This window comes from Echiichthys vipera (genome assembly GCF_963691815.1).
Source record: "Echiichthys vipera genome assembly, chromosome: 22".
Lineage (NCBI taxonomy): Eukaryota > Metazoa > Chordata > Actinopteri > Perciformes > Trachinidae > Echiichthys > Echiichthys vipera.
Window position 1 is genome coordinate 8681888 of NC_139847.1, and position 15012 is coordinate 8696899.

The following is a 15012-nucleotide window of genomic DNA, read 5'->3' on the forward strand; positions in this document are numbered from 1 at the left end:
TGCGATGTGTTTTTGCCAGAGATTCAACATGCTGTCCTCATCAGGCATCGTTTAACATTTGTCTGCATGAAATTGGAAAAACTTGTCAGAAATCAACAACATGGTACGTAGTATAAGATGCCAAACAATGTTTTGTTGTTTGCGTAGCTACACGACATGCTAACTAACATGTGTGTCAGTTTCTGTGAATTCTTTATAATAATGAATAACATCTCATAGCCCTCTTGTTTTGTGGGTCTGGAAAATGTCCATTTGGAGGGCCATGCCCCCCTCAGCAGTACCCTTTGATAAAGGAAGGAATTGAGACACCTGTATCCCTACATGTTAACACGCAAAAATTAGGGGTAGGGGCAAAAAAGGGGGTGAAATGGGATTGAATCTTAAACACTAGAAATAGCATTTCTATGTTTAATGCTTATACTACAGGGGCCGAATTCACAAAACATCTTAAGGCTAAGAGTAGGTCCTATCTTGCGTATTTAGGAGTAACTCTTAAATTTAAGGGGCGTTTCACTCCTAATTTTATGAATCTTCTTGGGTACTCCTAAGTCACTAAGAGTAAATCAGAAAAAGGACCTCACATGTCTGCTACAGTCAACATTTTGGAGAGATGAAATGATAGTGAGCTTTAAAAAAGTTATCACTTTAATTGAGATGGCATTATGATCGTAGTAAAGTTTGTCAGGGATGCAATTACATAACCAACCAATAAAACCCACACATTATCACCCAACAATAAAGTTGGTACAACTCTCCACTATTTGGCCAAGAGATTTTGCACCAGATGATAAATGCTCCATCCAGACCCCACATAGTGCTGCAGTTCATTCACTTCCTCATTGAAGTGTTTCTATCATAAAGGGATTCATTCCCTCTAAGCCAATCACTGTGGGCATAGAAGGTATGAACATGATGTCATCCATAGCAACGAGGTCAGCTGCACCCTCTATTCTTAGCTTAGCAAACCACTCCTTAGTAAAAGTTGGTCTCAGAGGCTTTGGGAATAGGTTTTAAGAAATAACTTTTTACTAAGAACTTTTAGTGCTCTTTAGGAGAACTCTTAGCGCTAAGATAAAATGTTTTGTAAATACGGACCCTGGTCTCATGTGCAATATTGTCTTGTTTTGCTAGGTCATGTGAAGAAACACACTTTGCTCTTCATTTGCAAGAACAATCAGATCATGAGCAAGACCTTTATTCGATGGAATTAACAATATGTGCTAACAATACTCAGACTTTCAAATTTATCAAAAACTGGCGCTCATTAGTTTGGAGAAAGGCCACCATATTATATGACTCACTTATGGAAGACATTCTGAGGAGGATCGTCTTTGACATGAATCATGGGGCAATATGCAAAAAGTTGGTAATTGTGGTGCGGTTTATACTTCCCTGCCCTTTTACACATCCTGCAGCGCTGCACTTATGTTTAGGATTCACACACCATTGTGTACAGTAGCTCCTTCTTTTTCCGTGAAAATGTTTTACTCTAACCACAGCTGAATTTGACTACTGTACATTTAGCCTCGCCTGCTGTCTGAAATTGCTCCAACTGCTGAGACAAAATCCACATCTGGTCTTTTTCTTCCTCTTGTTGTTTTCCCTCCTTCATTCACTGTATTCCCTGTCTATGAGATCCACACACATTCTTCTACCAATGCTCTCTTTTTTATGTTGCATTAAGCAAAGCCAGAAGGAAAAAAGAAAAAAAGAGGGAGAGAGACACGTGCAGGGAGAGTTTTGCTCCTCGCCTCATGCACAGGGCACCAGCCATGAAAATGCAAGTGATTCCCCTTTCTAGGAGAATGATCCTAGTGATCTCATCATTTCCCGTGCGGATGAATGTATAACTCACTGAGCAGCTGAGGACCAGAACGCACACATGCTTGTGCGCTCTCCTTGTGTCTTAAGAGCCCTCTAGCTCAAGAATGAACCATTTCTCTAGTTGTTTTTCTTTGCCATTGCCGTCTGTTTCTGTCTCTAAGACACACTTGCTCACTCTTCCAGGCCAGATCACACATATAGGACTTGACTTAGCAGTGATTGTTCTGACCTTACAATCTAGGTTTGTGTCACCTGTATGTGTATGTTTGTGTATGTGTGTGTGTGTGTGTGTGTGTGTGTGTTTCTTTGTGTTGAATCCCTGACTCACAGTGCGGCTCAAGGCCAGAGTGCAGCACAGCTACTATATTCCATTTTGACACTTTCATAGACACCAAACCCTTTCCATCCCACTGTGCCCCGCTAGCTCTGCGTCTCTGCTGCACTTCTCATTACCGCTAGACCAAAGGAAAATCGGCAAGTGGGCATAAGGATTGTGAAAATTAGATGTAGAGAAGGAGTGCTATCCCTGAAAAGTGACACAGCATGTGGCCTTTTTTAATCATTAGGTAGCTGTTTGTAAAACATCAAAAAATATACCAGGATATCTTCCAGTTACACACACCGTACCACAAGAAACATATCTCAATCATAGTTGAGAAAACAAGCTTTCAATTTCTAACATTCTCCAATTAGCTGGCTAACTGAAAGAGTAACATCACACTGCCTAAAAAAGACCAGGACCCCATGACATCACCATCAGTGAGGCTGGGTTGAGGGGAAACTGACCTGGAGCTTTCAGAGTAAGCAGCAAAAAATTGATTAAATTGATTTAAAAAAAATGTTAAGCCTGGAGAAAAGTAGCTCTTTAAATAGGACCAGTTCTGTCTAAAAAAAACTTTTTTTAAAATATTAAAATACTTTATGTTCATTCAGGTAGTTTTGATCTTACTTGCCGAGGTTTTGAGATATGCATCCTTAAAGGTCCCTTTGGATAAAATGTTTGATTCACATTTCTTTTTTGATCAGAAAGTAGGTTGGGGTGTTATATAAATACTGATATATATATTATTTAAATCCACAATCCACAGAGAAATGCACACAGCCTGTATTCAGAAACTGTGCCTTTAAAAGAGTCGTCAGGACTTCCATATGGTTGTGATGTCACAACTATACTACAGTTACAGTTCTCTTAAGCCAAGTTCAGACCAAAGATTAACAATGAGATGAGTTGAAACTTGCATCTACTTGCAACGCACAGGTCTGCAAATTTCTAAAACCTGCCCGTTCACACCAGTGAGACGACGCGAGACGGTGTATCATCTCTATAGCAATGGGTCTCTGTACTTCTGTTCTAACCTCTGACTCTTCAGGGTTTTTTTCGTAGTTGGATAAAATGTGTAGCATTATATAATATAAATGAGGAGATAGTGAGATACTTGCTACAGCTGCATTTTTAATTGTGATGAAAAGGCGAAAACACCGTTTTATTTCCCTGATTCACTGTTTTGTTTTGGATTATGGCTGGCGCTCCCTCTCCTTATTAATTGTATTGCTCGCTCGACCCTCTATCTCTCTCCGTCTCTTTTTCTCTCTCTCACACACATGGTCTCAGTCCATAAATTCCATTTAAACCAGCTGACAGTTTTTAAGTGACTTGACCAATGGACTTTGCTAAGACTTGATTGGCTGTTGCAACAGGTGACATGTGTTACGTTCTAAAACCAGCTGCTAGCGATTTGACAAGCTGAATCGCACGTCACAACATCAGCCAGCTTTAGTCCAGACTAGATGGGTAAGTTCATACTGATGCAACTTTCACCTGCAGTGTTCTAAAAACAGTTTTGTTGTGATGCGAATCTTTGGTCGGAACTGGGCTTTTCAGTCACTCCACGGCTGCAATGACGATTCAAAGAGACAAGCGCTAAAACGGAGTGTTTCAGACAGAAGGGGAATACAAGTCTATTCACACGGACAGTATGAGAAAATGAATGCGTTCTTTTTTCTTTTCTTTTTTTAGCATTAAAGGGTGTAAACATGTTCTAATAGAAGCCCCAAAACAAGTCTGAAATTTAAAAATGAGCTAATATGTCCCCTTTAAGTTGTCTGCCATCACCTGACTATATTTGAGGAGAATAGGATTTAGCTATTGGTACTAGCTTTGGTACAGGGGCTATTTTTTCTCTAGAAAGTAGTTTAATAGCAACAACCATGCGGGCTGCAACTTCCCCAGTTCACATCTTGTTTAGGAAAAAAACATTCATATTCGTTGTCTTGGAATGGAGGTTCCAGTTTTTCTGGCAGATTAGAACTCTAATTGTCATTCCAAAAATCTATGTACCAACACCCACACTGTCCTGAGAATTAAGCAACATAAGAAAACATCTGTCAGTGACTGGGACTGTGAAAAGCCAACTCAGTCTTTGTGCATCATTCATCTTTGAAAAACAGAAACGGAAAGAAAACTAGTTTAATAATTATAAAGGGATTTTTTTTTTCTTCCAAAAATGATTCCTTAATGACCACAGCTGGGAACTAAATTATTCTTAATAACACATTTGGTCAAAACATCCCTTTCATTCCATCTGTGTATATTTCCATGAACAAGCCCAGATTTATTTTATTCCACTCCAGTCCACATCACTGAATCCATGCTTTCATATACAGTATCTGACGTGAACATGTGTACATACATAAACTAATGCACTCCCTCTAAACCGTTCAACTATTGATCCCTCAGTGATCTCTCTCTTAAACCAAGCACTGGTCCGACACACTGCTGTCTATTTACATATCTCATTTGCATACCAAAGTAACACTGCCCATGACACTTGCCCATGAATCATTCACCAGAGGTATATTTACATAAGGTACAAAGCCCAGCTTCAACCTGAAATCTCCACCGGCATGGGAGCAACTTCAGAATGGAACTTTGTTTTGTGGGTGACCACACACACACACACACACACACACACACACACACACACACACACACACACACACACACACACACACACACACACACACACACACACACACACACACACACACACACACACACACACACACACACACACACACACACACACACACACACACACACACACACTAATTAATTGGCTAATTTCAGCCTCAACCAAGATCAATGGATTCGGCTATCTGTGCGGGCTAATACAATTCGCCAAATGAGGGTCGGGAGAAGAAACAAAGATCTGTAGGCTAATTCTCTGGGGAGAGTGGCCTCTTGCTTGCTGCTTATTTTGCTCAATGTATCCCTACCATATAGTCAACACCAGCTAACAAATGCTCTTGTGATGTTTATAAATTACCTGTTTATGCATGCATTATTGCGACAAGGCCACACCACTTTGTCTTTGATGTTTTACAGTTGATGGGGTTCCTTGTGTGCACATTTTGCATGCCTGTTTCTGCATAATTATCCAACATATCTGATTGTGGTAAGACATTGCAAAGTTATGGAAGGGGGTGAAAAACGCAATCAGTCAAGCATGTACACACGTTTTATTTACCCATTTGCATAAATATGACAGCTCTATGAAAAAGGGCTTGCTTGTTGAAGTATTTAGGTTAGAAGCTGTGTGTGAGGAAAAGCATGAGAAGAATATCAGGATTTGCATGTGCCAGGTCAAAGTATGTTTGTATGTCCATATGTGGCGATCACAGCTCGGTGGGTCGCTTTGGATTCATGCATTGGGGTTGCTTCACTGGAAATGTTATGCTCCTCATTTTATGTACTGTGAAATTCATTTTTGTGATGTGGTTGTTAATTTGAGGTTAGATGTGAGAGGAGCCTCAAATCAACATTACAAGGTTTAGGTAGAGATCGTGACTTGGGTTAAAATAATACTAGTAAATAGTTTGTGGTGTTGGTGAAGAATGTTACCTCATTAAGTTAACTTTTGAATTGAAAAAAAGTCAATGTTGACTTTCGGTTTCACAAGGGACACAAACACCTGTCTCCCAGGTATGTGTTTGTCCAACCCTACTTACTTTTAATCGGTCCTAAAATGTGTAGCTCACATTATAAAAAGAGCAGTCTTAATGCCAAATGTATGTTGTAATATTGACAGTGCTCACCAATAGAGGACAATGGCCGACTAGGAGGTAGATTAGGGCCCAACCGCCTGATATCTATGGCAGTGATAGCAGCAGATAATGCCCCATAATAACAGTGTGTATCCCTTGAGAGGCCATCTATCTAGACCCTCTGCTTAAACTTCTGCCAGCTTTCCTCCCTAAAGGGGAAAATATGTGTGTTATGCAGGAGTTAATTAGCCCATTGCACATAAGCACACACAAACACACACAGACGGAAAAAAAAACCGCCCACAATGTGCATACAAATTCATTCTTGCATATATGGTAGTACAACACACAAATATAAACACGCGATAAATCCACACGGATTTGATGATGCTGTGCAGCATGAACCCCAGGGAGCAGCCTGTCAAAACAAAACAGATGTTTATGTGCACAATGTCACCCTTATGTCAGCAGCGACGCTCCCATCCCCTTTATTAATTGCGCTGTTCTTCTATGCAGGCTTCAATTTCGGTTTTGATTTAATGTTTCTATCTCTGTGCTATTGGGGGCATGTGTGATAAAAAAAAAAAAGTGTGGTAAAACCACCTGTGTCATCAATGGGTTGTTTAAGATTTATGCTGTCGGGTTTCATCATCTATTTCAAGCTGGCTTCTCCATTGACAGCTGCGTCCAGTGTGCCCTTGAGCAAGACCTTTAACCCCCATGTGCTGCATGATTAACAGTATATAAGAGTTTGAGTGAGTGTACGGCACCGGCTGAAACCGAAGCATAGCAGTTTGTGGAAAAAAAGAATATATAACTCAGTAAAGCTTTCCTGTGTAAAAGACCAGCATGTTTTAGTGCTTTCTAAAGGATTCGGAGGAAGGATGGGGTGAGGATTGGGGTGAGAAGCTGCATTGGCTTTAAGAACTGCGGCTGGTAATACCAAAGCTCTGAGGAAAATATTTAATTCATGTGTTGATTTTTGCAACCCAGAAAATCACCAGGTTCCTTCTTGTATTTGAAGTGTGACTTTATATTACCAGGCAATACAAGAGCACACCGTTTCCCTCGTGCAGGGGAACAGTGTGTATGCGTGTGTGCAGGTGTGTGTGTGTGTGTGTGTGTGTGTGTGTGTGTGTGTGTGTGTGTGTGTGTGTGTGTGTGTGTGTGTGTGTGTGTGTGCGTTTGTGTGCCTATTGCCAGGGAGAACGGTTATACTGTGAAATGCCCGCTTACTTTCTATTACATTTTGAAGGTTTAATGCCAAGTTATTACAACAGAGGCAGTTCTAGAATCACACCATGATAATTGTGACACTTGCCCAAGTGAAAGGGGTTGCATACTTTTGCAAGCAGACTATTTACCCAGAGCCTAAGGAACAGCGTAAAAAAAAAATTCCCAATGTGATTCGGTATCAAAAACATTTGGAGAATAGATGGCGAGCGCTTCTGTTCTTGAGACAGCTCAGAAACCCTTTGTTTTCAATATACCTGGGGAACCAATCCATCCTCCGACTGCCCTAGGTCTCTAGTTTGTGGTTTTAAAGTGTCACCAGACTGTGATTATCCTAGAAGTAACAACAGCTCATTTTATACAAAAATAAAATGCTCTATCTACAATGAAATGTCGACTTTGAGGACCAACATTGTCATACATTGACACATTTAGGCCCATTGAGCCCAACAAGTCACAGATTTCCAGTCATACCCAAATTATGCAATACAAGTCTGTTTATGGACCCCAGTATGCAGAAATATTCCATCACATCTTTTTTGAATAGGCAAAAAATAACACATTTTTACTGCAGGGGGGGTAAAAAAAACGGTTTTGCCCAAAACAGTCTGGGATTATCATAAAGTGGGTGTGTCTGTAACAAGGAGACTCGTAGGTACCCACAGAATCAATTTTCATCAAGGTATCTTAAGGTCAGAGGTTAACGGATCCCTTTGAAAATGCACATGCCAGTTTTTCCATTTGCCCAAATTTTGCCTCATTTTGGGGTGTTATTTAACCCCCTTCCTGACCTTACATGATATGGCTGGTACCAATGTATTCCCTTGATCATCTTGTTTTATGATAAACCACTGTGTGCAGACTATAGTCTCTAAAAGAGATAAAGTCGCCCACCATCACCGTTCATTTATCATTTTATTTTGAGGGGTGATGAGATGAAATTTAGGTGTGCTTGTGCATCCCAAAAAGAGTCTAAAATCACCTATGTCTTGCAATAACACATGGTGACTACAGTATGGTTGAGGTAAAGTAAAGTATTTGTTTACAGTCAACTAAAAAGCAACATTACTTGTTCGTTTGTGATAAAATGCAGAAGTCTTTTGTATGCTTTATATGCAGTTTGGCCCAAAAAGACTGATTTCCATAATTATTAGACTAAAATTACTCTATGCATAATAACAACTTGTATAACTAGGAGCAACAATAACTGGAAGACAGCAGAATATAATTTTTAAGTAATATTCACTCTCTTTAAGCTTTTGTTTTTTGGTGTCTACCTACTCCTGGGGGAAATATCTGGGTTTTTAGCCGCTAAATGCTCCTTTAGGTGCGCCCGATACAGACTTATTGCATCTGTTCGACACTTGGTGGTGAGCAAGTAATGTTCAGTGGGTTTTTAGAGCTTTAACACCAATCTCCACTGTCATATACTTTGGACTGAAAAAAGAAAAAAACTTTCAAGACAAAAATCTGCCCTTCACTTGGTGTTGAACTTGACTCTCTGGACATCCTCATTGTCTGTCAACTGACTGCCTCCTCTGTGCAGAAAACTCTCAATCCCTCAGTGTCATTTAATGAATCAACTGACTAACTGCGGCAGCATTACTTCTGTACGGGTAACTTGTTTATCCGTGGAAGTGATAGCAGCCCGTGCGATGCCTCCAACCTGGCACATGAGATTAGTGTCTGCTCTCACTGCTGCCATGTCAATCAGTTCAACAGAGACGGAGGGATGGCAGCCCACCCACCAAGCACACATGCAAACACCATGCAGACACACACAGAGCCACAACTCCCCCTCTGAGGAGCCAGATGATGGCATAGGACTGAAGCGCTGGTGCAGGTTTTTTTTTCTTACGAATCAACATGAGGAACACAATGGAGTGTTTTTAGCCGGAGGGTTAAGGAAACAGACGCAAGGGGGGGAAAGAGGGATTGAGAAAGTTCGAGGGATGTTTTGTACACACAGTCCACACTGCTGATGTCTCCTCCACCCATCTGCTGTGCTGTAATAGAAGTATTAATTATTAAGAGAACTATTTTCTTTTACACTGTATTCACAATTCTTACAGCATTCATATTTTTATAAACATTTAAATGAAACAATGTGTGTGGTGAATGCTTACTATGTATTTACACGCTGCTCTCATTCTTATAGTAATAAAATCTCTGAATCAACATTGCTTTTATTTTTATGGCCATGGTCAAGATTCTTTTCCGGAAAGCCAATTTACACACAATATTATATGTCTTTAAATATAATTTAACCCATTATTGACAAGAATGTAATGATGTAAATATCAAGTTTATTACGAAAGCTACAGCAGAGGTGGCAAGTGAAAAGTTAGCATAACCCATAGTCACAATGGCCACATTTATATATATAACAAAATATTGTGAAGTTTTACTTTACATTTTGCTAATGTGTTGGGCTGGATTTTTTTGTTTTAAGTTAAAAAAATTTTTTTTATGGAGAAGTGACAATAGAATAGAGTCTTCTTAATTTTTTTTTCTTCAAAAGGAACACTTAAGGAACATGTGCTTATGCACTTTCTTGCTGGGAGTTTGATGAGAAGATTAACACCACTCTCATGTCTGTCCATTAGGTATGAAGCTAGAGCCAGCAGTCAGTTAGCTTAGCTTAGCATAAATACTGGAAGCAGCTGGAAACAGCTTACCTGACTCTGCCCAAAATTTGAATAAATCCTTTTAAAACTCACAAATTAAAACGTTTTATGTCATTTGGTTGATTACAACAAAATCCAAAGTTACAACTTGGAATGGGGAGTTACATACTGGAACACCAATGTCTTTTTTTGGTCGTGGCCGATAACAGTTGAGTCTACAGTAGACAGTAACCTGAGATTTGTGAAGTCTTACAAGATGGTTAAGGTTAGGCATAGACCTTGAATGATTAAGGTTAGACAGTTTAGGTTAGCTATTGAACTTGATCGGTTAAAGTTAGACAGTTAAGCTTGGCTCTTAAACTCGAATGGTTAAAGTTAGACGGTTAAGGTTAGCTTTTGAACTTGAATGGTTAAAGTTAGACAGTTAAGGTTGGCTCTTAAACTCGAATGGTTAAAGTTAGACGGTTAAGATTAGAAACAAGTCTCTCAAGAGTTTTTGAGAGGGTACTAAGGTTACCATCTAGACAGAACCACCAATTACCTCCACAACGTGGTCAATCTTGTACAGTCCAAACCAACAATATTAAATGTAAAAAATGATAAACAAATATAAAAAAAAACTTCACAAATCAAATTCAAAGATCACAAATTACCACATTTTATGAGCTTTCAAAATGTTTAAAACCTTTGAACGGAGCCAAGCTAGCTGCTTCCCCTTGCTTCTAGTCTTTATACTAAACAAACTAAGCTAATAGCCTGCTAGCTCCAATGTCATATCTTACAAACAAGCACATTACCCAACCTGTTCAAATGTGAATTATTAAAGAAACAGGAAGTGCAGAAATAGTGAAACTAATAGGTTCATTTTCTCTGGTGTTTTTCTTGTTGCTGATAGCCAAAGGTCTGCAGGAAACATCAAACTGCTGCTTAGACATTTATAATGTTGTCATTCCAAGAAATAACCTAAAGTCTAACCTGGCCGATCTCCTCCACTCCGTGTATGTCCATGTATACACCCACTACTTCTTTCAATAGGTTTCAAAGGGAATGAGGCAAGAGTGGAAACTCTGGGGCTTCTGTATTGCCTACCGTCAGCGTTCTCGCCTGACTTAACAGTTTATTTGTCATCCCATTGACACGGATCACAGAGAAAGGTCGGTAGTCTATCATATCGCATTATATCTCTCCCCTCCCCTGTATTGACACAAGTGGTTAGGAGGCGGGGGGGGGGGGGGGGGGGCATCTTGTTTGCAATGCATCTCATAATAGAGTACGGTTGAAATATTTACATTTTTCACTATGAGCAGCCGAGCAGACAGTTAGTCACTAAAGATATAAACTAATGATAAAATGACAAAGAGACGTAGTGATGTGCAAAAAAACAATGAAGAGAGGCGGGGGTGTGGAGCGGTGCATGGGTTTGTTCTGTCTGTATTTCTTGCTCAAAAATGCACTTGGTGAAAACCCTCACGCTTCTTTGTTTGCAAAGATGCACATGCCGATGCACAGAGGAAGTCCTTTCTGGGAACATATAAGCGCATGTGTACATATATGTATGTTTGATGCCAACCTGTACTGTGTTTTGTGTCTTACAATTTCAAAGGCACTTCTTTTTTGTGTTAAAAAAAACAATTTCACAACAGCCATCTCCCCTCCTTCACCCCTTGCCTTCTACCCACAGGTCCTTTACTCCTCTTTCCGCCTTACACAGTAAAACTAATGAGCGCTCGTTGGTGTTCCCCGGGTACCTGCTCCTTTACCATGCTACTGCGCGTTGCTCTGCCTTGCTTCCGCCTTGCTTCCGCCTTGCTTCCTCTCCAACATTTACGTTTTCAATTAGGCACCCCTCTGACGAGCCCTGTGCCTTTCCACCACAAAGGGGACCCATTATGCTCTTTTTCGCGTTTATACTTTTTATTTTGGGTTTCTTTGACATGTGTACATGCTTTAATGTTCAAATGTTCCCTTTATGTGTGCAGCACATGACTGCTGCACCTGTATTCACAGGTAGCGGTTGCACATGTTTCTATAAGCCCCCCTTCCGAAAGCAGAGTCCGCAAAGCAGCATTTCTATCACACACTTTAGGTATAGTACCTTTAGAACTGTACATAACCCATAAGGACATGTACCTAAACACTAGATCTGTTTTGTGTTTCCACACAGAAGGTACTCTTAGGTGGGTTTATTACCAGATGGACAGCCATGCCTTGAGAAAACAGCTTTAACACCTTATTTCTCACTGCTCCCTCCAGCTTTTGTTGTATTTCCTCTCCACCGACAATGCAGAGGAACATCTGCACCAAATCGCGGACTGCAGTGTTTCGAGCTCCACCTTTTAGTATGGGATCAGTGTGCTAGGTACATCAACAGAAGGGTAATGAAAAAATGGGACAGAATGGAACGGTTCCATTGGTACGATCCACAACTTTTGACAATGGAGATGCAAAAATAACTGTTCTAATGTGTAAAAAGCTTAACTTAACCGATCGGTGGATATTAGGCTTACAGGTTTTGTGTTGTTTACCTACAGAGTTGATGCTAGCTTGAGCTGAGAGAAGAAAAACAGTTTTAATGGTGAGAACAAAACAAAAATCTTTTTTCTCATAGGGATTACTTTTACATATGTTTACTTCATTTTTTTAAGATTGGGCCTCATTTAATATGATCCTCAGACATTGTAACATAAGGCTTAAAATAAGGAAAGGCATGAAAGGTCTCCTTTATCCTGTATGTTAAAAAAAATAAAGAACATTTGCAAAAATGTTGTGCATAAGAGCCCGGATGGCAGCGGATATCTCTCTGAAATCCCTGATTGTGGTTAATATAGACCACATGCTTCCTGTCAATTTCCCAGCTGGCAGAATGGGATTTTTTTTTGTTGTTGTTTTATCTTTACATTATGGTGTGTGTTGCAGCTGAAGTGTAAATGTTTGTTTAGGGGCTTGGCAGTGGTCAATCCTCTCATTGTCAGTTTGAGGGCTAATAACTATTTCCTCAGAAATATTATATATATATATATATATTATTTATGTTATATTTATTATATATTAATAAGAATGAATACATTAAATAGATAAACCTGAAAATGAAATGGGAGAGTAAAGACAGAGGAATTAATATTAAACAAAATATGATAAATAAAAAAAAAGTTAACTACTCCCGAGTCCTGCCGAGACTTCCCTTGCATATCCTGCAGCTGACGGGTGTGCATGTGTGCGTGTGTGCTCTCTCGCTGTCCCACGTGCAATTTTCCTCCCGTTCCTCGTTGCACACTGTGCAGAGGCGAAGTGATGGCAACTGAAAGCTAAAAGGAGGAGAAGAGAGGGGGTTGGCTGACTGTTTGACTTTCCCTTCTTGTCCCCTCTGTCTTCAGGCCGTGGTGGGGTTGTAGGGTTGAGCCTGCAATTAAGATTCTGCTCAGCCAGCCTACTCCAATGGCTCAATGGGGCGAGAATAAGCAAGCCCTCTGGTGATAAATGGCCCACATCGCTGTCCACGTCCGTCCAATACAACCTGGGCATTAATTACACCAATTGGTTTTGCACTGTCATCAATATCCATCTGTGCTGTAGCCTGTATGCATGAGTGTGTGAATGTGTGTTGTTGAATGCATCACTCTGACCAGACAGACAGGACCACAGTGGGCTGATTTCATCTTTAAAGCAATTTTTGCCAATACATTGCTCTTAGCTTGTTCAAAAGGGAGGGAGAGTGTTCAATACTGATATGCACAGCAAGTTTTCACTTTGCTTTAAAAGACACTGCTCCTCCACTTTACTGCATCTTCAGCACCTTGCCAACGTGATTATATGATTTTCACAGTTTGTCTAGACTGTCGATTAACCAATCAAGCGATTAAGCTCCTTAAAAGTCGAGGAAAAAAAACACTGAAACATGAAACTTCCAGTAACTTAATCAAGTTTAGTTCAGGGGATCCGTCAAAGTAAGTGAAGTCTCTGAGGATTTTTGTCAGTTACTTCTCATAACTGCCACCTCAGCCACCATTCAGAACACATCAGCAGAGAATAAGCGGTGGGTCAGGACGGTGTTGTGATGCGCTAAGAAACCATGATTCCTAATCAGCGTCTTCACTGCTGGCTAAACCCGCAGGGGGACTACGCTTTGGTTATTACATTCATGTTTGTTTCTCAAACTTGTGGAATAAAATAAATGGTAACAAATCATCAGACACGCTGGAAATATGTTTAGATCAATGTAACATATTGCTCAACACTCTTTCACAGCTTTGTCATATTAAGCTCTGCAATAATGAGACTTTTTTTGATGTTAGTCAGCAAATATACTCATGTACTCTACGTAAGTATGATTTGAAGGTATTTCTTCTTTACTTGAGTATATTTTCTGCTACTTTACTGCAGTTCAGAGGGAAATATTGTACTTTTTGAAGAATAAACGAGCCTTTTTAGTTTGACTTTTCAGTTGCAGGCGTCTGTGACTTATTCCCAGTTCCAACTAAGAGGCATTTTACTCAACTGTTTGAGGCCCAAAGAGGTCAAATCATCCAGTATTTCAAATAAAAGCAAATATTAGAGAAATGTGTGAATATGTCTGAAGCAGAACTTCTTTCCCTCTTCTGTCCTGAACATAAATCATGTCATGACCCTTTAGAGTGGGCCTGGTGACCCTTCAAAGTGGGCCTGACCCCTATAGAAGCACTGGACTGAACTACTTAATGCTAAACAATATAATAATGTGATGTGTAAGAATAAATCAGGATTGGAAAGCAAGACTCATTTAAAACAATCCAGCCAGAATTACCAGAATTACACTATTTATCACAGCCAGAAACTAAAAACAAGACATTGTCTAATTTCTGTCTGAACTAGAAAAGATAATGTGTGACGGACATTTCTGTCAGGAAAAGTAACAAACTCTAAAATAGTGATATTTCATCGTTATTCTACAAGCCTCATTTAAAGTTGGGCCAAAAATGAACCAATTGCACTAACAAGATGTGCAAAACATCTTTGTGACACAAATTCTGGAACTGGCTGAACTTAAGACTGAGGAGAGGAAAAGAGAGTTTGTCAGTAGAGGTTGTAAAAATGCATTATAACTGTGTTATACTGCACAAAATACATGTAACCCTACTGCAATCGTGCTGTTTTCAAAGAGGTGCAGGACTTATTTTATATTCTACTACAGTAAAAAACAAGACCACAGGGACTATAATGGACCAATGATGCCCACTTTGCTTGCCCTTTTATTGTCTGTATACATTTGTGGATTAGAGGACTTTTCATTTTATTTTCTAACGTTTTA